This window comes from Tiliqua scincoides, chromosome 1, assembly GCF_035046505.1.
Source record: "Tiliqua scincoides isolate rTilSci1 chromosome 1, rTilSci1.hap2, whole genome shotgun sequence".
NCBI lineage: Eukaryota > Metazoa > Chordata > Lepidosauria > Squamata > Scincidae > Tiliqua > Tiliqua scincoides.
Window position 1 is genome coordinate 278,837,887 of NC_089821.1, and position 27,306 is coordinate 278,865,192.

At 44.5% G+C, this 27,306-nt stretch overlaps 1 protein-coding gene across 6 annotated transcripts in view; it reads right to left on the bottom strand.

Moving 5' to 3' along the window:
* EXTL3 (exostosin like glycosyltransferase 3) overlaps window positions 1–27,306 on the bottom strand; it is a 157,088-nt gene that overhangs the window by 89,960 nt on the left and 39,822 nt on the right. The window contains exon 1 of one of the 6 annotated variants that reach the window (XM_066626586.1): window positions 19,651–19,727. The exons of the other annotated variants lie outside the window; for them this stretch is intronic. The gene's annotated coding sequence lies outside the window, so the exon portion shown is untranslated. Of the gene's footprint in view, window positions 1–19,650; window positions 19,728–27,306 lie in introns of those variants that run through there. 6 annotated transcript variants of the gene reach the window in all.

The following is a 27,306-nucleotide window of genomic DNA, read 5'->3' on the forward strand; positions in this document are numbered from 1 at the left end:
CATGGAAATAGGCCACGCCTTTGATGGTAGAGGACGTATCCATTTGGGATCTTTAGAAAGATTCTGGCAGAAGATTGCCATATGCTTAGTCAGCTCTCTAGACAAAAATAAAAAAGCTAGGAAAATAGATATTAAGTACAGAGTCAGATTAAAGGAAAGAAGTGGAAAACAAGCATACTGTCAGGAATTCAGAAGGGCGTGGGGAATCTGACAGCTGTTATGTATCAGGAAGAGGGGTTGATATTAGAAAAAGAACTGGTGAACAAGCAAACCAAGCAAAGAGCTTTTTTGGAGTGAGCTGGGATGCAATCCATCAAGCACTGTGGGGCTCAATTTAGGAACAAAAAGGACATACTATTTCTGCCTCAAAAATACAGTTGTCACCCTTAGACTGCTTTCAAAAGTTTCTATTTATTGTTGTGTTTGCAGCCAGCTACGTTTTGGCAAAGGAAAATGCAGACATTGCTCTAAAACAGTGGTATTCAAACTAGTCCCCTGGCCTCTGCCCCCTTAAGGGACGGGGGCAGGGGGGGAAGGCAGCGACGTGATCCCCACAATCATGTTGCTCATGAGGCTGCAAGGACTGGGATGTACTCACCAGTTCCTGCAGCAGTCTTCCTGGGCTGCAGGGAGCCCTGCACAAGTGCCTGCGGGGCTCCCCAAGCTTCCAAAAGTGAAAGTGGAGTGATTGCACTCCACCTCCGCAAAACAGGAAGTGGAGCCTGATTGCTCCACTTTCACTTTCTGCAGGCTGGGGAGCCCTTGCGACGCAGGGCTCCCCGCACCCCAGAATGGGTGCTGCACAGACTGGTGAGTACATGCCAGTCCCTGCAGCCCCCTTTTGTGATGCAATCCTGGGGATCGTGTCACTGCTTTCCCCACTCCGCTGCCTCCCTCCCCTCCCCTGCAAGGACATACTGTGGTTTCCAAACTCCCAGAGAGTTTGAAAACCACAGCCCTAAATGTAACCTTCTTCCTGGACAGGGAGATGGAAAGAAGAGGAAGATGCATTTTTGACTGTGAAGTGAAGGCCTGACCTATCCAGATGCTGACTTAGGAATAAGGTTTTATTTTGAACAGAAATGTGATTGTACGCATTACACAACCAACACAAATAGCACCCCTTGGCCCCCAAAATTTTCATTCATTCCAACAAAAGCTATTTGCATAGAATGGTGGATATATTTACCAGCTGTACCACCTGCTTGTCTTCACCTCCATAAGCTGCTACTGTGGAATGCCAGACATCACTGAACACTGCAGCATAACACATCTGTATCATTTGATTAGCCAAGTACTGACCTCCTTGCTTTAAATCTGGGTCCAACAGTTTCACAAGTATAAGCATACCTGGTAGCAGGCATACCAACTGCATGGAGAAGGCACTTTCATTTTTTTTTTATTCTGCTTCAAACATCTGTTGCTGAAGAGTTCTATGTCACTCAAAAGCTTTCAGCCAATATTTTGACTGCCCTGAGCCAGCATTATTTGTCCATTCACAGGTGGCTTAGTGGCTACAGAAGCATGATGTTAGCATGAAAGCAAACAACTGTGGAGCAAAGAACTTAATTTGGAGTTTTTTCACAGGAATTTGGAAGGTCTGCATACATTTTTGGAGAATTCATGGGTCAAGTGTACCTGCTCTACTGGATATTTGGACTTCCAAAGTTTGCTGCCAGCCTCAGCCAACTGAAAGTTAATTGGTCCAGAGTGAACTGATGCCAACAGGAGAGAGGTGGTGATGGGACTGCTAAGCAGAGCTGAATAGCTCAGTGGGTTTGGCTACACCAGGAAGAATCCTTGCTCTGTGTTTCAGATGCTTGATCTATGTGCTAATCCCTAATTTTTGTGAAAGAGCCTCTTGACCCACTTGTTTCCTTCTGCTCTTACAGCAGCCTGTTATAAAACTGAAGTAAACAGGCACAGTGCCATCGCCTACTGCGACTGCTCATCAGAAGCATCCAACAGATTACAGCATATTATTATATCATCATTCTAGGCTGCTGCCAACCGATAATTAGAGCTACCTGTGTACTCAGCCCAAAGAGATGGGAAGAAAGGCTACTTAATCTGGACCAAGGAATTCAAGGTCCACAATTCGAGGGCCAGAGGGCAAGAACGGCAAAACCTGAGGTGGGGAATTTTCCATTGCAATATTTTTCCATTTCTAAAACCATGTTATGAAATTGATTCATAACGTAATGAATGGATACAGTGCCAGCCAATCTGGGTAGTTTCCAAGTTGGAGTTCACTTCCTTCAGGTGACGCTCCCTAGGAAGTGGAGTATGCACTAATTACTGTAGCATGCTAACAGCTTTCGGTGCCTCCATTTATTTTTATGATATAACAAGCAAGTTAAACAATGTGAGGAAATGTGTGCTACAGATTTACTGTGTCTCAAAACTTCTACAAGTGTTCAAACTAAAATAATGTACAAGTAATGCTTTGACTATAACAATTAAACCGCATTATTTTGTGGTTTATTGACCTTGTTCTCCAAATAAATATTTCAGTTCAGCTACGTATTTTGGACCACTGGGAAAACTTCTGAGATAGTTATAGATCACATAAAATTAAAATGGCATTAAAAAAAGTTTTACTCATTAAATACAAGTCAAACAGCTAAATCGGGTTCCACTTAGAACCAACACTGGAATACTGTATTTTCTAGACAATGTACAAGACATTTTCCAGAAAGTCAAAACATGTCAAATATCCTTACTTTTTCACAGTAGCACTGAGAACTAGAAACCTGAGTTTTATGAAAAGAAAAATTGTACCAGCCTCCATCTACATCACTAAGATTTCCAAGGAATTCAAACGAAGCTGAAAAAACCTTTCTAAACAGGTTTTCAGGGAAGTGGAACTGAACATGAACCTGAAAAACCTTGAAATTGCTTCAAATGTGAACCAAACCATTACACACAGAAAGTTGTAACTTGTTCAGAATAAAGGTTCAAAAGTTAGGTATTCAACTTAATGATATGATTTAATTTCCCTGCAGTTTTTTTTAATCCTGTTTAATTCTTTTTACTGTCAAGTTAAGTACTTGCCACTGTTTTTGTTTTAGTGAGAGCTATAATACAAGCAAGAGAGTTTGATACATTTCATGCAGAATGCTATCTAAACTAGTTTGAAGTGTCTTAACTGGTTACCGAAGCACTTGTTAATATTTGTCCTGTAGAAAAAAAATCAAATAAAAACTGTTAAACCAGAACACAAAGTGAACCCACATTCTTAATGGTTCAACTCCCTGAAGAACTTGGACAAAATGTTGCATGAGTTATGGATAGTTGCTCTCAAAAAAATGGATCAAGGACATTGCCAAGTCCTAGGTAAGAGTATTTGATGAGAGCTGCTTACAAATAAAGAAAACAAACTACCAATTACTATCATTACTTTTACCACCAACACTACCACCCTCCTTCTTGTCATCAGAATAAATGTACTCACATCGAAACACCTTTACTTTGAAAATTTATGTTGTTTACCCAAGACCAGCCCATCACCTCAAGTAGCAGACTGACAAGAAGCCACCACCTCTGTCTGCCCATTTGCCTCCACTACTCTTCCACTCCCTGATCTGGAAAAGCAAGAAGAGATGCGAATGAAGCAGAATCATGGGGGACACCAGTAGAATGGGGCATCTCTACATGGGAGGCATCACCAGTATGGGTGGGGGGAGCATTTGACAGATCAGCTAAAATACTAGGTTCTAATATTTTAATAATAATTAGAAGGTATCAGGCCTGCACCTACCAAGGTATTCATGTAGATCCAAAATGTGCCTCAGTCTATGGCTTGAAAGCAAGTTAAGTCTATGCATTTTTTGACTTAGTCATGAATCCTCATCCCCAGAAGGTTCAGTGCCCAATTTACTGAGTGAGAAAATTAAGGGAGAGGCTATAACTCAGTTGTGGAGCACATGCTTTGCATACCAAAGACTCAAGTTCAATCCCTACATTTTGCTGGCTTACACAGTTTTAACAACAGGGTTTTACTGTGGTATTTTTTATTGCTTTATGTTATTAGACATGCTGGGACTTTTAAAAACTAGCAGGAGTCTAAAATACATACATACAAGTAGCTGCGGATGCCAGACAACCTTTTCCACTTCTTCTCCATATGATGCTGTAACTCTTAGACTGGCAGTTGTCCCCGCCTCCTCCCTACTGGAGCTGAGGCCATCATTTTGGTGTTCTTCCAATTATTCACCTCTTTCTTGCTCAAGTGGCAAATAGCCACATTTCTTATTCTCTGCTCAGCTCTGCAATGAGGGAGGGATTTTACACAGTCCAATGGCAGCCTATACCAGCATTGCTCTTCTACCAGTGGAAGGCAGGAGGTAGTCAGTCTCACCCCTTCTCTTCTTGTAGGTGTTTTACCTTCCATCTGAAGTCACTGAATGTACCACATTTATGAGGAAACTCACATACCACCCACGATAATGGAATGTGTGTTTCCCTTGAGATCACTACAGCAACATCACTTTCCTGTCATCAACCCTCTCCCCCACCCCGCTTTTAGCCCAGATGTTCCTTGTGAGAACCAAGGATGCAATCCTTTCCCTGCAAACTCCTCAGGGCAGCGGTGGGTCAGATTTTGTTTCTTTTCTTTTTTAAACAAATACGTAAGAACAAGGTCAAGAGAGAGTCTTCATCACAAGAATGTGGGAAGCAGCTCAACTCCATGTTTTGGTGGCTCCTGCGACACTCCGCTTTGGCTTGCTTGTACAGGCACACAGTGTCAACATCAACACCTACAAATATATCCAGACAACGTCTGAGGCAGTTCACCCCTAACAGTGAAGGATGGCACACCCAAGAATGCTATAAGAAAAAAAATCCAAATCCAAAGAACATAGCATTTGTTCTCATTTCCTCCACAGTGCTGGCACTCAATAGGGAGGCTTGCAGACCCTTGGCAAGAACATTCATTCCACAGCTCTTTTTTAAACTGATTTGTAACCCGCTTTTCCAAACTGTTCAATACAAGGCAATGTACGAAGAAAGAACACATACAATAAAGAATAAAATAAAATCATAAGAACATAAGAACAGCCCCACTGGATCAGGCCATAGGCCCATCTAGTCCAGCTTCCTGTATCTCACAGCGGCCCACCAAATGCCCCAGGGAGCACACCAGATAACAAGAGACCTCATCCTGGTGCCCTCCCCTACATCTGGCATTCTGACATAACCCATTCCTAAAATCAGGAGGTTGCGCATACACATCATGGCTTGTACCCCATAATGGATTTTTCATCCAGAAACTTGTCCAATCCCCTTTTAAAGGCATCTAGGCTAGATGCCAGCACCACATCCTGTGGCAAGGAGTTCCACAGACCAACCACACGCTGAGTAAAGAAATATTTTCTTTTGTCTGTCCTAACCAGCCCAACACTCAATTTTAGTGGATGTCCCCTGGTTCTGGTATTATGTGAGAGTGTAAAGAGCATCTCCCTATCCACTCTGTCCATTCCCTGCATAATTTTGTATGTCTCAATCATGTCCCCCCTCAGGCGTCTCTTTTCTAGGCTGAAGAGGCCCAAACGCCGTAGCCTTTCCTCATAAGGAAGGTGCCCCAGCCCCGTAATCATCTTAGTCGCTCTCTTTTGCACCTTTTCCATTTCCACTATGTCTTTTTTGAGATGCGGCAACCAGAACTGGACACAATACTCCAGGTGTGGCCTTACCATCGATTTGTACAACGGCATTATAATACTAGCCGTTTTGTTCTCAATACCCTTCGTAATGATCCCAAGCATAGAATTGGCCTTCTTCACTGCCGCCGCACATTGGGTCGACACTTTCATCGACCTGTCCACCACCACCCCAAGATCTCTCTCCTGATCTGTCACAGACAGCTCAGAACCCATCAGCCTATATCTAAAGTTTTGATTTTTTGCCCCTATGTGCATGACTTTACACTTACTGACATTGAAGCGCATCTGCCATTTTGCTGCCCATTCTGCCAGGCTGGAGAGATCCTTCTGGAGCTCCTCACAATCACTTCTGGTCTTTACCACTCGGAAAAGTTTGGTGTCGTCTGCAAACTTAGCCACTTCACTGCTCAACCCTGTCTCCAGGTCATTTATGAAGAGGTTGAAAAGCACCGGTCCCAGGACAGATCCTTGGGGCACACCGCCTTTCACCTCTCTCCATTGTGAAAATTGCCCATTGACACCCACTCTCTGCTTCCTGGCCTCCAACCAGTTCTCAATCCACGAGAGGACCTGTCCTCTAATTCCCTGATTGTGGAGTTTTTTCAGTAGCCTTTGGTGAGGGACCGTGTCAAACGCCTTCTGAAAGTCCAGATATATAATGTCCACGGGTTCTCCCGCATCCACATGCCTGTTGACCTTTTCAAAGAATTCTATAAGGTTCATGAGGCAAGACTTACCCTTACAGAAGCCATGCTGACTCTCCCTCAGCAAGGCCTGTTCGTCTATGTGTTTTGAGATCCTATCTTTGATGAGGCATTCCACCATCTTACCCGGTATGGATGTTAGGCTGACCGGCCTATAGTTTCCCGGGTCCCCCCTCTTTCCCTTTTTAAAAATAGGTGTGACATTTGCTATCCTCCAATCTTCTGGCACCATGGCCGTTTTGAGGGACAAGTTGCATACCTTAGTCAAGAGATCTGCAACTTCATTCTTCAATTCCTTAATAACTCTTGGGTGGATGCCATCAGGGCCCGGTGACTTATTGATCTTTAATTTATCAATGAGGTCTGAAACATCTTCTCTTTTAACCTCTATCTGACTTAACTCCTCGGTTAGGAGGGGCCATTCGGGCAGCGGTATCTGCCCGAGGTCTTCTGCCGTGAAGACAGATGCAAAGAACTCATTTAATTTCTCTGCCATCTCTAAGTCTCCTTTTATCTCCCCTTTCCCTCCCTCACCATCCAGAGGGCCAACCGCTTCTCTGGCGGGTTTCCTGCTTCTAACGTATTTGAAGAAGCTTTTATTATTCCCCTTAATGTTGCCGGCCATGCGTTCCTCATAGTCTCGCTTGGCCTCCAGTATCACCTTCTTACGTTTCTTTTGCCACAGTTTATGTTCCTTTTTATTCTCCTCATTAGGGCAAGACTTCCATTTACGGAAGGAAGCTTCCTTGCCCTTCACAGCCTCTCTAACTTGGCTGGTTAGCCATGCGGGCACCCTCCTGGATTTAGTGGAACCCTTCTTTCTTTGCGGTATACACCTCTGCTGGGCCACCAAAGCTAAAATACCACAGCAGATAAAAATCCAATTTAAGCAAGACTTTACCTTTAACAGTAACATATAAAGGGTACTTAAATTTGTCTTGCCATGTTATATCAGCAGGGTGAGTGGATACACAGCTGCAATTGTTTTAAGATCTGGGCCACGGGGCAAGTAGAAAAAAAATAACAGAAAATTATAGAAAAAATCAATACATTGGTCATTTTGTCAGTGCTCACATTCTGAGCCTTGGTCAGTTTGGGATCTCAAAATAGAGGGTTTTTTGTTTGTTTTTTGTTTTTTTAAAGTCTGTTCTGCTCAGGCTCAGCTTCCTTTTAAGAAGTTTCTGGATACATTCAAAGTACATACTCTGCATCTGAGGCAGATGCATCCTCCTCCCAATTTAGGCCTATTAAGCAAAGCCCAGCTGTTCAATAGCTGGTAGCCAATTTCTGCCCCATTTTTTGTTTCAAAATAACAACAACTGAAGCAGCACACGATTTGTACTTTACTGGGGTAAACGGAAAAATGGGGGTGGCATGTGGGAGTGAAATGAAGAGACAGGTCCAAATACCAGCTAAAATTATTTAAAGGCAATTATTTAATTTGCAAGACAGGTCTGCAATTCTGCAGAACTATGCTGGGAAAGGGCAGGAATAAACAGTAAATGTAGCACTTGGTTTCCTCAAAACCTTAGGTTAAAAAAAAATTATGCAAGATTCTCTAGTCCCTAAGGCTAACAGGGAAAGCTTGTAAGAATATGCACATTGCTCAGTGAAATCTCAGAAGTCAGGGATTGGGGGAACGGTTTGGGGAAGAGCAGAGCTGCTGAGCTGGATTTCCAGGGGCAGGAAGTTAAGGCTCTGTACCTTCCACATTCCTAGAACAGGAGCAGAATAAAATTAAGCAAGTATATTAGAAGCTGCATGGCTTTTCTTGATGCAGAATTTAGGGCCCAATCCTATTCAATTTTCCAGCATGGATGCAGCTACAAGGCAGCCCCGGAGTCAACGAAATAAATGTTTGTTATTTGAACATTTGAACCTTGAAGAGGCCTCTGTGACTATCCCCTCACCACAGGGTGTAGCACATGCCCCACTGGCATGGCTGCATCACCACTGGAAAGCTGCATTGGGTTAGGCCCTTAGGATTCAAGCATGTACTCAGCCCTGCTGACAGGACAAGTCGGTTCTCACAGTCTGCAGTTATAAAGCTGCCTTGATCCCAGTCAGGCTATTTGTGTGTCTTGCCCAGGAAGGCACCTCCAACAGTCTCCAATCCTTTCAGGCCCCATACCCACTTCTGAATGACACCCTGAAAAAGCTCCCACTTTTAGTTTTCTAACCATACATGTCCACCTTCCCACTTTCACCTTTAGGGGGACTGGAGGAAAGGGTGCCTTTTCATCACTGCCCAGAAAAGGAAGAGGGGATTTGGGCAGATGCAGCTGCTCTTTGAGGTAAGTGTTGATATCCCTTCTTTCACACAATTATTAATGGTTCCAGGAGGCCCATCTTCCTTTTTTGGACAGGTCACCCTCTGCCCATCTCCCCCTTTAAAAAAGAGAGAGAGAGAGAGAGAGAGAGAGAGAGAGAGAGAGAGAGAGAGAGAGAACATGGTGGTGATGTCATAACCCACTTCACAAACAGCTCTGCTGGATCAGGCCAAGGGCCCATCTAGTCCAGTTTCCTCAGGGCTTCAGTATGTCTCTGCACTACCATTCCGCTCTGGTTCCTCCATAGGAAGACAGCAAAATAGACCGAGTTTCAGTTTTGCCCAACACTCTGTGCCATTCAGACAGGTTGCTTTGCTTCTGTGCTCCTAAGTTTATTTATCAAGAAATTGAGAATAAATGTTTTCCAGCACCACTGCCTATCTTGGCTGGCTGCTTTGAAAGAGAAGTAGAGAAAAGCAACAGAGAGAACCTGCTTCTATTCCACATCAATAGAGCCCTAATGGAAAATAAGCATCTCAGTCTTCATTCTATCAGAATCCTTACTGAGTGAAAGACAAGATCACTGGGATTGTTTAGTTTCTGTTTTTTTTTTAAAAAATGAATCAGCTCTATGGAAGAGAGTTCTCATGTTACACTCATTCTGCAATAAATTGTCTTCTGAAAACTTCTGGGTCTCTTCCCCCTTTGTTTCTCCATCCAATGTCCTCTATTCTTTCCTCTGTTTCAGCAAACAGGATTTTGCTATTTAAAAGGCAAAGCTGCATCTCCAAGCTCTCCTCAGAAAGCAGTTACCTTGCAGCAACTGCACACCAAGGAGTGTTATACAAGACCACTGCTGCACTCTTTTCTACCATGTTCCAAGGGGGCTAGTTCTGGGGTGCTGTCTGGAAGCCATTGGGACTTGGATGAGGGCTAATAAACTGAAATTAAATCCGGAAAACAGAGAGGTCCTCCTGATCCATAAGGCAGCTATGCAGGTATCAGACCCACAACCTTCTCTGGATGTGGTAGCACTGAAGGAGCAGGTTCGCAGCCTGGGAGTCCTCTTGAACCGACAACTGTCCCTGGATGCTCAGGTAGAATCTGCGACCAAGGGAGCTTTTGCCCAGCTTCGGCTAATGCGCCAGCCGTAGCCGTACCTGTGCCAGTTGAATCGGGCAACAGTGGTCCATGCCCTAGTGACATCTCAGACTACTGTAACACACTCTACATGGGGTTACCCTGAAGATGGTTTGGAAACTGCAGTTAGTGCAGAATGTGGCAGCTTGATTGGTCGCTGGGGCTCAGTGTGCGGAATCTGCTATGCTGTTGCTTCGGCAGCTACATTGGTTGTCTATTTCTTTCCAAGCCCAATTCATGGTGTTGGTGCTGACCTTTAAAGCCCTGTATGGCACAGGACCAGGATACCTTAGGGACCGCCTTCCTCCATACGTTCCTGCATGTGGTCATCAGAGAAGGCCCTTCTCAGGATACTGCCACCACCTGAAGCCAGGAGGATGGCGGCAAGGTGCAGGGCCTTCTTGGTTGTAGCACCACACCTCTGGAGCCAGCTGCCAGAAAATCTGAGAGCAGTTTCTTTGGTACATGATTTCCGGCAGGGTTTGAAGACCTATTTGTTTCGTCTAGCTTTTGGGGAGGGAGGTACTCCTTAGGGACCCCTCAACTTTTTATGCTGCTATGTATTTATTTCCTATTTGCTCTTTTATTGCTATTGTTAACTTGTTTTATGGTTTTTTATTTTAATAATTATTTCACCTTTTTATGTATTTGTGTCTTTTTGTAAATCGCTCTGAATGTTTAGAAAAGGCAGTATAAAAATCTTTTAAACAAAATGAATAAATTACATGCAGTGGCCATAGTGGAAAAGAAGCCAAAATGGATTAGAGAAGTTTCTCTGGCATGTAAGCCCAAAGGGTCCATCCTTTCCAGCATCTTATTTCCAAAAATAGGAAGCTCAAGCAGAAAAGAAGGCAACAACTCTTCCTAGTTTAACCCAAGGATCTGGCATTCAGAGGTATGGTCCTCTGAATATAACAGGGATTCCATCCAGCTATTGTGGCTAATAGCCATCAGGCCCATCAGTCATAAATTCAGCAAAATCAATTAAGCTGCAGGCTGCCACTACATCCTGAGGCAATGAATTCCACAAGTTAGTTCCTTGCTGCTGCATAAAGATCTACTGCTTGTTGTCTATCCCGAACCTGCTGCTGATCGGCTTCAGTGGGAGATCCCAATTTCTAACACAGAAAGAAAATTTATAAGCGTCCATTAGGTCCACCACCACCACTTCGTTTCCAAAATGAAAAAACTTATAACATTCTCTTCTGTACAGAGAACAACAGTCTGTCATCAACAGGATCCAATTCTCCTGTATTATGAATTAGTTTCCAGTTTTCTCATACTGAAATTTCATCCACTTTCACAGCAACATCCACTTTTTTAGTTCATCCTACTCCTTCTAGGATTTCATTATGACCCTCTGGAGAGTTTAACTGTAGCAAGTTGCTGAGTTTAACTGTAGCAAGTAGCCAGTGCTACGGAATCCGCTGCCACTGACAGACTATGAAAATACGGACAAAAATCCGTTATCAGTCCTTCCCAACACAGAGAGTCCATTTGGTTTCCAACTCCCACAAACGAAGTTGACTGTAGCATTTCTCATTCAAAAGTGGGTGTTCAACTACTCTGGAGCTTTTACCTCTCAGAAGGTTCTCCTTATTAGATCTCTATTCCCACACTCTCTTACTAAAAACACAGGATTCAAACATCTGGCATAAAAATAAATTAGAAACACCACCCAACACTTTATGAAAGTGATTCCCATAGTTATGGAATGCTGTAGCTATCCAAACTCACACCACAGTAAATAGCCTGAACTGCCAGGACTGACTCAGGGGAACAGTTAAGGTAGGACACAACCATCAGTCCAGGGGGGCCTAGGAAATAGATTTTTGGAGCAATCCAAGAAAAAAAATGGGGAAAAGTGGCTCAAGCTCACTTGTTCCAAACACAGCAGAATGGCAGAAATTGTGAAGGCAGAGAACAACACAGGCAATGTGGCAAATTCAGCCTCCAAAGCATCACATTCTTTATCCACATTTTTTTAAAAGCAAATTTCCCAATCACACATTTGGAGAGCAGCTTAGGCATAATGCTGTGGGTTCCCTTGCCACAAATTAGTCACACTTTACCAAAGATCACTGATAAATCTGAATGACAGAAGAGTACATTAGATAAAGCTCAGCAAGTCTAGGCAAACACATGGAATTCTCCTAATGTATTCCGAACACCAGCTTTGGAAGTTTATCATGCAAAGAATACACACACACACACACACACACACACACACGCACAGCTCAGGGCTTCCAGGTCTTTAATCTGGCCTTGCTGAAAGAAAAGCCAAAAGCCCCTTTTCCACACCCTTGGCATTTAGCCAAACAGCATCAGCAGCAGGGATGAAGGACTGGCTTTAACAGCAAGTTGTTAATCTTCACAAGTCAAAGGTATTGCTCATAAAAACAGGGCATTAAATATTTCCCAGCCCAGACCTCCACAGGGCTAAGCGCTCATCTCTGGGCTTTGTAACAGAAGTACACCATCTCCTTGGAATCCTCCATTAACAGTACAGAGATGCAATTACAAAGACACAGGAGTTCAGCTTTTCTCTTCCCCAAAACTATTGCATATCCTATAGAGAGGGACTTCCCATTGGAAAATTAACTGAAACAGATGCCTTTCATGTTTATCAATAACAGTAACCAATTTTTATGCAAATAAAACCCTTCACCAGGTATCACAGTGCAAACACAACCAGTAGGCCCTGCTGTTCACTGTCCAAGTTGCTCTCCCTTCAGGCAGCCAATCTAAATGCAAATTGTGAGAAGAAAAGGGTCAAAGAACTAGAATCCTTTGAAAGAAGAGTAGAGAAAATGCAACACTGCAGACAAAGCAGCGAAGGAAGTACTTGAACACATAATCCTACATAGGTCAAGCAATCTTGACTGAGCCAGATTCATCATTATGCTAAAAATACAACAGACACCAAGGACCCAGGCTATAGTGCCATTTTCTAGGAGCAAAGCCAGGGTGACAAACATTTGCTCACTATGCCACCCATCCCGATCTCCTTGAAAATTCTGAAAACACATGCTGCTCAACCCTGAAAGCGTTTTCTAATCATCCTCAAACCACAAATCACAGAAAGTTACTTGTTTCAGATTGCCCTACGCCTGAGGTTCCCACCTCTTCCCAGAGACTTCTGTGAACAGACAGCAACAACCACATTCAGTCAAGATTACATCAATTTTCATTTTCTGGGTTTGCAAATTTGGGGGAAGGGGCAAAATTCGCTGCCATCAGATAGTGCTGGAACTGAAATTGCACCTACACCTTCACCTGGGCCCACAAATTTTGGATAGATTTGGTACCTTGCAGAAAAGATGTTTAGCAAAATCATGACCCTTCCCACAATTTCAGAAGGGGTGGGGTCTTGTCTCTGATGTCACCCTAAATTTTAAAGATCCTATGATTAGTTCTGAAGCAAAACAGAAAGCCAGGAATGATGACCCCTTGGCAGGGAATAATCCACATTACCTTGTGCTTTCACGGCGCTCCAACTTCCTTGAAAGTATGGCACAGCTACAGGGACCAGATCCCATCCTACTGCTGAGCTCAGGGCAGTGGACAAATGATCATCTGTAACCTCACTCCAAAGTGAGGCAAGAGTCTTTCACCATGAGTGTTTCCCCCCACCCCCGCCCACAAACATGAATTAATTTGTTAGTCCTCAATTTTCAAGTTGCAGTGACCAGAACTGAACAGTGTACAACTGCCACAGTCATGTCCTGTGGATTTAAGGAGCCAGGAGAAAAAGCTGGACTAACCCCACATCACTCTCCCCAACTGAGAAAGCAGTATGCTGGGAAAGGGGACGAGCAGGGAAATGAAGGCAACAGACAGGATAAGAGGGTTACAGGGCAGGAGCACAAGTACGTTTTGTCTTACTTATATAATAAACAAACAAACAAACAAACAACTTTATTTATACCCCGCCCTTCTCCCCAAAGGGACCCAGGGCGGCTTACAACAGGTTAAAAGCAGATTAAAACATAATATTAAAAAACAGATAAAAACATTAACATATTAACAAATATCATAAAAACAGTAATCAGATAAAAAATCAGGTAAAAGGAGCATAGAGCAGCAGATCATAGGAATCAGGCCTGTAAAAAATACTAAGAGATGTAGAAAAGATGTTAAAAAGATGTTTAAAAGGCCATGAACTCAGAAGGCTTGTTTAAATAGAAGGGTCTTCAGGCCCTGCCGAAAAGTCTCAAGAGAGGGAGCCATTCTTAAGTCAAGGGGAAGGGAGTTCCATAATATTGGTGCCACTACTGAGAAGGCCCTATTTCTTGCCGCCGCCCCACGTACCTCCCTAGGCGGCGGCACTTGTAAAAAGGCCTTCTCTGATGACCTAAGAGGACGAGCCAGACTGTATGGAAGTAGGCAGTCCCTAAGATACCTTGCCTTATTTGCAAGGCTGGCACAAGAATCTCCCTGAATGGTAAACTGATCCTTGAAAAAGAGTTACAGAAGTGAGCCAACTCCAGCCCTCCTTCCCCACCTTCTTTTCACCCTGGCAAGCCCTATCCAACTGGTCCTTCTATAGTTTGGGGCTTCATCACACTCCCTACCAAGTTATGAGGAAAGGCCTATCCAGAGTACTTAAAAATAGTTGCAAGTTCTTAGTCAGGTCCATGCCTGCTGTTAAACTGTAGCTAGACCCAGACATGAAATTGCTGATTAAAGGAGGATGGAAAAATGTTAGTTGCACAATTCTTAAACAACTGAAGAATTTTCCCCATGGATGCCTTCAAATGTGGCTCATGCTGGGTTATGCTAAAAACCCCTATTCCGTGTTCGAAATGCTTTGAGTGGGAAAATGCAAGCACATTCATAACAAAATAATAGGTAGAACGAAAAGCACCCTTTCCCAAGGATCCAAACTCTGCAACCAAGTTTCTGTACAAAACCCCCTTCAGGGACTTTGGGCCCCAAGAGGTATGCTTTGTTGAAGCTGTATTCACACTGGCAAAAGTTAACACCAAAAGCTCTCTTGGGCTGTTTTAATTATCTTTCCTGCAGCTGCACAAAAATGACCAGCTACAATGCTGATTCAGGAACTTTCGTATTGTAGTTTCCACTCGAACCAAAGCAGGACTGCCTCTGTGAACAGACCTGACTTAACAGGTCTCCACTGAGGGAAGAAGATCACACCCTTGCTCTGATCTAGAGTAGTAACACTCCATGGCTATACTCACAGCCAAGAATTGATCCCCGTGCTGAAATAAATATTCACGAAAAGGAGGAGGCCAGACCCAACTCTGCAAATGTGGTTTTTGAATTCAACAAGCTTGCCACATAGCCAGAGAAGGCCAGTTCATGTGTTATGCTACTGTCCTATTACCAAATTACGGTCTGGGAAAAGGAAGCATCCTGTGGGCTCCTTCTCCTACCCATGTAAATTCTTTTTCCTTTTACTGGATAGCAATAACTGTATTTTATTGTAACAATTAAGCTTGTGTCACCATAGTTACCATTAACCATTGGTTGCATTCAAAATTGGACACGACCAACTATGGTCACGCTGGTCCAGGCAGCACAGAACTAGAGAGAGGGGAGAAGAGCACACCAACAGAAGGGATGCTCCCAGTCACCCAGCATCCTGACATCGACAATACCTGTCGATATAGCTTACCTTGCTTAGCTGCAGCATGCTTGTTCCATTACATACTTTCAGATTAGGACCTGAGCCAGACTAGCCCATAAAGAATCCAGGGGCAAGGAAGGGCAGAAGTCAAGGAAGAAAGATCATACAAGTCTGGCCAATAAAGTTTGGACTTGCTAATTGCAAACTGCAGAAGAAATGTTCTGGATTTGGGGCGGGGGAGAGACCTGACATGACCCAGGAAGTTGTACAAGACTCCCAGGCAAATCAGAAGGCTGAGATGAATGCCAAATTGAGGCCTGAGAAAATTCCCAAGGAAAAGACAAAAGGGTGTTTTTGCCTGCAGTGTTAGGCAAGTGACCAACACATACACACACCTCAGTGCTCTGCCAGCCAGTTTCCATGCAGTTTAGAAGGATACTGAGACACTGACAGTTAAAAGCTTTCTGCAGGAGTCAAGCAGAAAATATTTTCTACATGTACACTTTGTACAGCAATACAGATGTAAACCAAATGACCTCTTTCTCACATTTTCCTATCTCAAATAAGTTTGCCCACCTTTTAAAGAAAGGTATGTTCTTTATAGAATTCCCCTGAACTAATCATTAACATATGAAACTGCCTTATACTCTGAGCTCTCCAGGCAGAAGAGATCTTTCCCATTACCTAATCATTTTAACTAGAAGGCAAGACTAGGACCTTCTCAGGACCTTCTACATGGAAAGCAAGTGCTCCACTACTGAACTGTGGTTGACCATGCTAGGACAATGGTTTCCCAGCTGCATTTTGGGGAATCTTAGGGTTCCCAAGAAGCTTATCCTCAATAAGAATGGAAACAACAAGAGTCCCAGGAAAGCTACTAGTTCATCATTCCTGGTCTTCCACAGCAACAAGGAGCTAGAGGAGAATCTTGGGTACATTCTGCAGTGCATTTGCAGTTCACACAGACAGATAGCAAGTTCTAACAGCTCTGACCAGTGGCTTGCATGAATTGAGCATATTCCATGAAACATCCCACATAGTGCTCTGCAACACAAAGGGGCTCAGAGTGACAGATATTCAAGGGCAAGTGTTCATAAACCAAATCACCAACTTGTCACTAGCAAGGACGCTTTTTATTCTTATGGGAGCCCCTGCCCCTTCTCTTAAGAAAGTGGGGGCTCTCTTTGACTCTAGAAAGCAGCAAGAAGTTTAGTCATTTTCCAAGAGTCTCCCCCCCCCCTTCTACAGGCTTCAGAGTAGGGTGAGGGCTCTCCTCATAAGAACATAAGAACAGCCCCACTGGATCAGGCCATAGGCCCATCTAGTCCAGCTTCCTGTATCTCACAGCGGCCCACCAAATGCCCCAGGGAGCACACCAGATAACAAGAGACCTGCATCCTGGTGCCCTCCCTTGCACCTGACATAGCCCATTTCTAAAATTGGGAAGTTGCAACATCCTGTGGCAGGGAGCACACCAGATAACAAGAGACCTCATCCTAGTGCCCTCCCTTGCATCTGGCATTCTGACATAACCCATTTCTAAAATCAGGAGGTTGCGCATACTCATCATGGCTTGTACCCCGTAATGGATTTTTCCTCCAGAAACTTGTCCAATCCCCTTTTAAAGGCGTCTAGGCTAGACGCCAGCACCACATCCTGCGGCAAAGAGTTCCACAGGAGTTCCTCACTATCGTGCTCAGCCTATTCTGTCTCTCTGAACCTTAAGAAGGTGGAGCTAGGTCTCAAAGAAAAACTAGCTTAATATTCTAGCCAACACTCTAGGCCCTTCACTCTCACAAGAGGGATAGAAGTAAGCACAAACGCTGGCTAGCTGTCAAGCCCAGCCAAGTTCAGTGGAGCTCAGGAATGTGTGGGCACCTACATCCAGGGCTTTTTTTCTAATGGAACATGGAGGGACGGCGTTCTGGCACCTTTTAGCAGGTGCCCCTCCCCTTCAGAGGCATTCCAGGAGGGGGGGAGCAAAACAGAGGCATTCGCTGGGTGGGTGCTGGGGAGTGCAGGGTGGGCGGGCGCCTGGCACTTGCCTGACCACACAACGACCCCCTCCTGCCCCATTCCCAAGCTCTCGCCTGAGCCCAGCCAGCCTCCCCCCCTCCGCGCTCTGCTTCCCCGCACAGCTTCCAAGCCGGTGGAGGGCGTGGGGGACACGCGCTGACACCGAGGAGGAGGACGGACAGCCAGCCAGCAAGCCAGGGAGACGGGCTGCGGCACCCATGGAACGCCCAGGTACTGGCTTGGCAGAGGTGGGGAAGGAAGCTGGCTGGTGCACCCCCGTGCCAATCTGCAGCACGAGCCTAGGCGTGTCTACTCAGAAGTAAGTCTCATTGTGCTCAATGGGGCTTGCTCCTGGGAAAGGGTGCCCAAGCCTATGCATGTCTACTCAGAAGTAACTTCCATTGTGTTCAATGGGGCTTACTCCCGGGAAAGTGCCATAGCCTTGCAGCCTGAGTAGACAGGCAGAGGAAGGGCTCTGAGGCTGCAGTCCTCTCCACACTTTCCTGGGAGGAAGCCCCACTGCCTCTACTGGGACTGACTTCTGAGGAGACAGGCAGAGGAGGGGCTCTGAGGCTGCAGTACTCTCCACACTTTCCTGGGAGGAAGCCCCACTGCCTCTACTGGGACTGACTTCTGAGGATACAGCCATAGGCTTTGACTCTGAGGCTGCAGTCTTCTCCACACTTTCTTGGGAGGAAGCCCCATTGACTCTAATGGGACTGACTTCTGAGTAGACAGGCACAGGACTGGGCCCTGAGGCTACCATCCTATCCACAGTAAGCCCCATTCACTAAAGTAGACTTCTGAGTAGATATGCATAGGATTGGGCTCTTAGGCTGCAATCCTAGGCACTTTCCTGAGAGTAAGCTCCATTGACTAGAATGGGACTTACTTCAGAGTAGACATACCTAGGATTGGGCTCTTAATCCTGGCAGAGATATATATCTGCACCCGTTTTCACATGCTAAGGGCAGGTGAAAAGGGATTCTATGTGTGTACAACGTGCTGTTCAGCCTTGCCAGAGATCCTCCTTGTCCTTCCCCCACAAGCATGCCCTCCGCCAGCCAGCGTTTGCAGTTCCTCTCCAGCAATGCACAGCAGCTGCTCAGGGCAGCAGGGAACATACAATTGCATGCCAAGTGCCTTCCCAAAGACACAGAGTATTCCAATACCTGAATTAAACCATATTTAATCACTTGTTTGAAAACATAGCTGTTTCTATGTGCATCTAAGGACCCCTCTTGTGTAAGAATTCCTTTTTTGTTCTTACTCCCACAGTTGCTTAGAGTAATTTTACTACATGGAACTCATGTAAGCCATTTTTTGGAATCCATTCACTGCTTCGTCTCCTCGAAGTAGTGCCACACTACATACTACACGCTACAAGTGCACCTGTACAGTATTTTTCCCCATGTGTAGAAAAAGTAGCTAGGGGGAAGGGGATATGGAGAGTGACAGCCCAATCCTATGCATGTCTACTCAGAAGTAAGTTCATTTTTAGCACATAAAAAATATTTTATTTCTCCAATAAAAAATGGTTAAATAAATAAATAAATAAAAGATTAACAAGTTGTGAGTCTCTGCACCTTTTTTTATTTTATTTTATTTTTTTACAAAAAAAAGCACTGCCTACATCCATAAGAAAGGGATCTTGGAAAGACCTAGAAAGCCATGGTTGTTGGAGAACCATTCATCATGATGAAATGTGCCATCTCTGCAAATCTAGATGATATTTTGCAGTGTGCACACACCTATGCCTCTTTTGAGCTAGGCCCTGTACATGCATATTAGATGAAGACATGAAACTGTTGTATACCAAGGTCAGATCATGATTTCCTCTAGTGCAGTACTGTCAACACTGAATGGCAGCAGCTCCCCAGGGTTTCAGACAGAGAAGGGTCTTTCTCAACCCTACCTGGGACTGAACATGGGACCCTCTGCATGTCAAGAAGGTGCTCTACCATGGCGTTAAAGTCCTGCCTCCAAAGCAAGGTCCCAGCTCCTGCTCTCAGAAGGTTTCTAGCTGCTACAAACAATTTTCAGCTTCCCTTTAACAATATGTGTACTTGTTAAGTACAAAGAAAGGCACATGCTCTGTACTGGCAATTTTGAATAAAAAGCTCCAGGCAAAATTATTGTCTTCCAAGAAAAGGATGACATTTTTTGGCAAGACTCAACACTCCTAGCCCTGCACAACACAGTAGAATAAATTTTCGAATCCCCATCAACAAACCTCACCAAAAAAAAAAAAGGTGGTTACTCACACAGGTCCTAAACAAAGTCCAATGGAGAGAATAGGAGCAGACCAGTAAAGCAGCATAACAGCTGCCATGGAGCTAGAGTGCCTTCATCACATTTGGAGAACACATGAGCAGGAGAGCTCTCATCAGAATGCTGGCCATTCCATTTCCAAAGTGGGAGATTCTTCTAAAAAGTAAGCAAAGATTCTGTAGCATTCCCAGCACAGCTGAGAAATTGTGCACCAGGCACATCAGTGCTCCCACCGCATCCGAAGATAACAAGCATACTTATGAACAGCAGCTGTTCCACAGGCAAATGAAAGAGACCCCCTCCCCCTACTAAGAGAAGAAGGATCAGAGGGAGACTTCATCCAAAGTGGTAAGTGCAATCAATGAGAAAATACGGTTAGAAACAGCTTTGCTGGAGATGAGAGGGAAGGCAATAAGATCCTTTCCTTTTAAAGGAAGCCTTGGCATTGCTTCACAGGAAGCAATAGCTATCCTATAGCTTGACCTATAGTTGCAAGGTCAGGAATCTAACTGCACAGTACAAAAGCCTGATACTAAGCACACAACTCAGTATTCTGAGAGGTCCAGTTTTTAAAAAATGAAGTTTCTAGCACTTATGATTTGGATCATTGCCATGTAGTTAAACACATGGGAAATGGTCAATGAAATGCCACAGAAGACAATATCCATTTCCAGAGGCCAGAAATGATACATTTTTAGTTTTATGGCCTCCCTCATGACCTGTGGAAGCAGAATTATGCAAAGTAAATACTGTATAAGCAAGTTTGCAGAATTCACAATCTTTTCTTGGCATAAAAGAAAATTTACGGAATTCATTATTTTCACCTTTTGCTAAAGGGTAAGTCTGCCTCGTGCCCTTCCATTGTACAGGTAGTTCTGTGGCTCCCCCCTTCAACCATGCTACTGGCTGGAAGTACCTAGGAGGCCAGGATATTGGATTAGTTGAGTCCCTGGTCTAATCTAGCACAGTTTTCTTTACGTTTTCAGTTTGTGTTCCAATCCACCTAAAGACAGCATTGGACAAATCCCAAATGCCTACTGAAATCTGACAGTAGTACATAAAGTTTCTTTTAACCCACATCTGTTTAAGGCCATGGTTCCCAAAGTTTTCCAACTGGCGGCTCCCTTGACCTACTTGAGCCTTGGCTCCCCATTTGGGCTATAATCCTATACATTGCATAGGGCAGCAGGTTTTCCATGAGGATTCCACAGCTTCCCTGGCTGGTTTCCACTGCTCCTGGGGAGCCCTGGCTCTCAGTTCTGGAACCACTGGTCTAAGGAGATGCTGAATGACAGGAAGTCAGAACTTACGCTAAAGTATGGCAGTTTCCATATCAGTAAGCAATTTTCCAGTGCATCCCACCAACTGGCAGGTTATTCAGACACTGCCCAATTAAAGGGAATAAACACCAATGAACAGGTTAGCAACAAAAACAAAACAAATCCTTGGTTCTTAAAAAAACAAGAGCAAAAAGGCAAATTACTCAGACACACACCACCACTGAACTGCTCCCTACTGACATGTTTAAGGCAGGAGTGGCTGCCCACAGCACAGGATGCCTAAACCACGAGTAACCAAAACAGCAAGAAAAGAAAGCTAATTTTACTTTTGTGAACACTTGCCAGGATCAGCAGCTGTGGTCAATCAGTGCAAGGAAATAGTACAGAGGACAGACACAAGGAAGAATTGGGCAAAAATAAGAATGCTGAATTTCAGAAAAAGACAGACTTTGCCAGGGGACAGAGGGACAAAAAAAATAAAACAAAATACAAGGCAAAAGGTTTTTCAGGAGTGGGGGAGCCCTCTGGGAAACGAGCTGAAGGTTATCGAAAATGCCAGCCCCTCACCATGTGCAAAGGGGCCAAAGTACTGTGTTTTCCAGATCTTATCTTGGGTGCTTTTGGTTTAGAAATATTAGAAACAGCGAGGGCCTGCAAAATAAACACCACAAGGGGGTGGGAGAGGAAGCACAGTAGGGGACATTATTTCCCACTTCTCTCATGAACTCCTCACCTGGTAAGTGGACCCTAGAGAAGGTGCATACCACACCTCCTCAAAACCCTTCACTAGTGGCTCCATGCAATCTGACAGGTTAAAAGGACACTGGGAAGATCAGCACAGCAACCTAACAGATGCTGGGTCACCAGATCTGCTTGAAATCTGGAGGTAACTAGCAACTTCTTGAGATGCAGCAGCAGGCCTCTACGGTTTCCTCCTCCAACCTTTAATCCTGAACCCCTAGCAGAGACCTTTGCTGGGCTGAAGGAAAGTAAGCAAGAGGCCTCTTGCTTCCCTTCAGCCCTGACTGGCCAAGGGTCCTGCTTGCTCACTGGTATTTACTAGGTTAAGGGCAGATTAAGGGCAGTGCACATGTGCAATCCTCAGTGCCCAGCAGATTTAGGAGCCTTGTGGGAATCAAACATCATTCATCCATCTCAACACACATCTAAGTGTGGCAAATTCCTGCTGTGGACAGAGATCACTCCCCTCAAAACACACACACAATCCCTCATCAATTCTTAACCTTCCATATCCATCTGCTCCTACAAAGATTACAAATAAATAAGTATAAGTACATATAAAATTTCCCCTCTCAGAAACAGACACAAAAAAGGTTTTTTAATATACTTTTTAGAGAAAGGCGGTACAGATGCTGAAAAACAGAATAAATTCAGCTAAAATTAATCAGGTACTACAAAGAGCATTTACATAAGAACATAAGAACAGCCCCACTGGATCAGGCCATAGGCCCATCTAGTCCAGCTTCCTGTATCTCACAGCAGCACACCAAATGCCCCAGGGAGCACACCAGATAACAGGAGACCTGCATCCTGGTGCCCTCCCTTGCATCTGGCATTCTGACGTAGCCCTTTTCTAAAATTGGGAAGTTGCGCATACACATCATGGCTTGTACCCCATAATGGATTTTTCATCCAGAAACTTGTCCAATCCCCTTTTAAAGGCGTCTAGGCTAGATGCCAGCACCACATCCTGTGGCAAGGAGTTCCACAGACCAACCACATGCTGAGTAAAGAAATATTTTCTTTTGTCTGTCCTAACCAGCCCAACACTCAATTTTAGTGGATGTCCCCTGGTTCTGGTATTATGTGAGAGTGTAAAGAGCATCTCCCTATCCACTCTGTCCATTCCCTGCATAATTTTGTATGTCTCAATCATGTCCCCCCTCAGGCGTCTCTTTTCTAGGCTGAAGAGGCCCAAACGCCGTAGCCTTTCCTCATAAGGAAGGTGCCCCAGCCCCGTAATCATCTTAGTCGCTCTCTTTTGCACCTTTTCCATTTCCACTATGTCTTTTTTGAGATGCGGCAACCAGAACTGGACACAATACTCCAGGTGTGGCTTTACCATCGATTTGTACAACGGCATTATAATATTAGCCGTTTTGTTCTCAATACCCTTCCTAATGATCCCAAGCATAGAATTGGCCTTCTTCACTGCCGCCGCACATTGGGTCGACATTTTCATCAACCTATCCACCACCACCCCAAGATCTCTCTCCTGATCTGTCACAGACAGCTCAGAACCCATCAGTCTATATGTAAAGTTTTGATTTTTTGCCCCAATGTGCATGACTTTACACTTACTGACATTGAAGCGCATCTGCCATTTTGCTGCCCATTCTGCCAGTTCGGAGAGATCCTTCTGGAGCTCCTCACAATCACTTCTGTTCTTCACCACTCGGAAAAGTTTGGCATTGTCTGCAAACTTTGCCACCTCACTGCTCAACCCTGTCATTTATGAAGAGGTTGAAAAGCACCGGTCCCAGGACAGATCCTTGGGGCACACCGCTTTTCACCTTTCTCCATTGTGAAAATTGCCCATTGACACCAACTCTCTGTTTCCTGGTCTTCAACCAGTTCTCAATCCATGAGAGGACCTGTCCTCTAATTCCCTGACTGTGGAGTTTTTTTAGTAGCCTTTGGTGAGGGACAGTGTAAGGGCAGCTTACAACAGTTAAAATAATAAAAACAAGACAATGTAGAACAGTACAGAAGTAAAGATGGCAACTTAGAAGAGTAATACAGATACCAGGGGGATAAAAGTGAAACACATATTGACTGGCAGGAATCAGCATGAAGCTGGATGGCAGGTTTTTGAAAGCCAAAAGCAGTCCTTCCAGTGTTCATATATATCAGTTTTTTCAAGAACATGATATAATTCTTCTCAGTTTTCCCATTTTTGTCTTAGGCTTTTGTTCAACTCTCAAGATTCAAGACACCAGGAGAAATCAAGGCTGCTTATGTATCAAACATATAAAATATACCTACCAAAGAGAATCCAGTAAAGCAGGCTGCTGACCCTCACCTGAGAAAGCAACTTTTGCTTAGTCCCAGAGACAACTGGCAATTGGGTTCCTCTTCTAAGCTCTGCGACAAACGGACAAGCTCCCTTGCTACAAATATTTTTCTGCTCATTTTCAAGCATGAAAAAAATTATTTGGGTTATAGGCTAGCTTCAGAAAGGCACAAGCCAAGGGGCTGGCCTGATTTGCAAAAGGTCTCCTATCCTAGTTGGAAACCTCCCCAGAATTTTGGTGAAGCCCAAAGAGAGTGGAGTTAATGGGTTGTTGCTCAGTCAACATGGATCAGGGAAGAAGAAAGAGTGCAAGTGAGTCTTGGAAATCTCTCTACCAATGGCCAAGAAAGAAAAGCTGAGGGTGAAAAAGATAGAACTCAAGTTTCACTCTTGGGAGTCTTCGCATACAGATAAACACATAAACCATAAAAATGGTAATCCCCTGGAGAGCGGGAAAGGAAAAGGGAGCATGAAAGATATGCCTTCCCACATTTGGACAGCAGCCTGTAGTTGAGGGATTCAGTACTGAATCCTCAGCAAGAGCATCAGATTAGCAGCAGGAACAAGAGACACAGTTTGCATTACACGGACACTTTGAGCTGTGAGCATTTTAACAAGTGGGCCTTTTTAATTGGCCTCCAGCAGGCCGGGCCCACCCACCTTCACCTCTTAGTGCATCAGGTTGGAAGTCTTCGAGGTTTTTTGTTTTTAGTGTATTTTGGCTAAGAAATTGCATTTTTAATCCTTAAGTTTTAGTAAGCAGAGCTGAGCCCGGTGTATTAACATAAGAACATAAGAACAGCCCCACTGGATCAGGCCATAGGCCCATCTAGTCCAGCTTCCTGTATCTCACAGCGGCCCACCAAATGCCCCAGGGAGCACACCAGATAACAAGAGACCTGCATCCTGGTGCCCTCCCTTGCATCTGGCATTCTGACATAACCCATTTCTAAAATCAGGAGGTTGCGCATACACATCATGGCTTGTACCCCATAATGGATTTTTCATCCAGAAACTTGTCCAATCCCCTTTTAAAGGCATCTAGGCTAAACGCCATCACCACATCCTGTGGCAAGGAGTTCCACAGACCGACCACACACTGAGTAAAGAAATATTTTCTTTTGTCTGTCCTAACCAGCCCAACACTCAATTTTAGTGGATGTCCTCTGGTTCTGGTATTATGTGAGAGTGTAAAGAGCATCTCTCTATCCACTCTGTCCATCCCATGCATAATTTTGTATGTCTCAATCATGTCCCCCCTCAAGCGTCTCTTTTCTAGGCTGAAGAGGCCCAAACGCCGTAGCCTTTCCTCATAAGGAAGGTGCCCCAGCCCCGTAATCATCTTAGTCGCTCTCTTTTGCACCTTTTCCATTTCCACTATGTCTTTTTTGAGATGCGGCAACCAGAACTGGACACAATACTCCAGGTGTGGCCTTACCATCGATTTGTACAACGGCATTATAATACTAGCCGTTTTGTTCTCAATACCCTTCCTAATGATCCCAAGCATAGAATTGGCCTTCTTCACTGCCGCCGCACATTGGGTCAACACTTTCATCGACCTGTCCACCACCACCCCAAGATCTCTCTCCTGATCTGTCACAGACAGCTCAGAACCCATCAGCCTATATCTAAAGTTTTGATTTTTTGCCCCAATGACTTTACACTTACTGACATTGAAGCGCATCTGCCATTTTGCTGCCCATTCTGCCAGTCTGGAGAGATCCTTCTGGAGCTCCTCACAATCACTTCTGTTCTTCACCACTCGGAAAAGTTTGGTGTCGTCTGCAAACTTAGCCACCTCACTGCTCAACCCTGTCTCCAGGTCATTTATGAAGAGGCTGAAAAGCACCGGTCCCAGGACAGATCCTTGGGGCACACCGCTTTTCACCTCTCTCCATTGTGAAAATTGCCCACTGACACCCACTCTCTGCTTCCTGGCCTCCAACCAGTTCTCAATCCACGAGAGGACCTGTCCTCTAATTCCCTGACTGTGGAGTTTTTTCAGTAGTCCTTGGTGAGGGACCGTGTCAAACGCCTTCTGAAAGTCCAGATATATAATGTCCATGGGTTCTCCCGCATCCACATGCCTGTTGACCTTTTCAAAGAATTCTATAAGGTTCGTGAGGCAAGACTTACCCTTACAGAAGCCATGCTGACTCTCCCTTAGCAAGGCCTGTTCATCTATGTGTTTTGAGATTGTATCTTTGATGAGGCATTCCACCATCTTACCCAGTATGGATGTTAGGCTGACCGGCCTATAGTTTCCCAGGTCCGCCCTCTTTCCCTTTTTAAAAATAGGCGTGACATTTGCTATCCTCCAATCTTCTGGCACCATGGCCATTTTGAGGGACAAGTTGCATACCTTAGTCAAGAGGTCTGCAACTTCATTCTTCAATTCCTTAATAACTCTTGGGTGGATGCCATCAGGGCCCGGTGACTTATTGATCTTTAATTTATCAATGAGGTCTGAAACATCTTCTCTTTTAACCTCTATCTGACTTAACTCCTCGGTCAGGAGGGGCCGTTCGGGCAGCAGTATCTGCCCGAGGTCTTCTGCCGTGAAGACAGATGCAATGAACTCATTTAATTTCTCTGCCATCTCTAAGTCTCCTTTTATCTCCCCTTTCCCTCCCTCACCATCCAGAGGGCCAACCGCTTCTCTGGCGGGTTTCCTGCTTCTAACATATTTGAAGAAGCTTTTATTATTCCCCTTAATGTTGCTGGCCATGCGTTCCTCATAGACTCGCTTGGCCTCCAGTATCACCTTCTTACATTTCTTTTGCCACAGTTTATGTTCCTTTTTATTCTCCTCATTAGGGCAAGACTTCCATTTATGGAAGGAAGCTCCCTTGCCCTGAAAAAAAAAAAAAAGCTTCCTTCCTATTAGTCCTGAAAAACAAGAATCATTTCACATCTGACATTCTTCCTTCATTTGGTGGGTGCTGTGTGTGTCGGAGTACATGCCTTGCCCTATGTATATGTGGGAGTTACTGACATACATGCCAGCTTCCCAAAATGGTACGTACATCGTAAATACCTGTGTAGAGGAACAGACTTGTCTGGACAGCAAGAGCTCCAAGAGACTAACAGAGTGTTGAAGTTTTGGATCAATCGTTCATCACATTCTCACTGGTTGGGGTGCACATTTAAAATCTAAATAGCTCAAGAATGGTCACTATTAAGTGAATGAAAGATTATTCAAGTTAAAAAATTAGGAGATATTCCAAATATTTTAAGTATCAACTAACCTTTCATTTTGCCTCATTAGCATAATCCATATTCTCTCTCTCTCTCTCTCTCTCTCTCTCACGCGCATACACACACACACACAA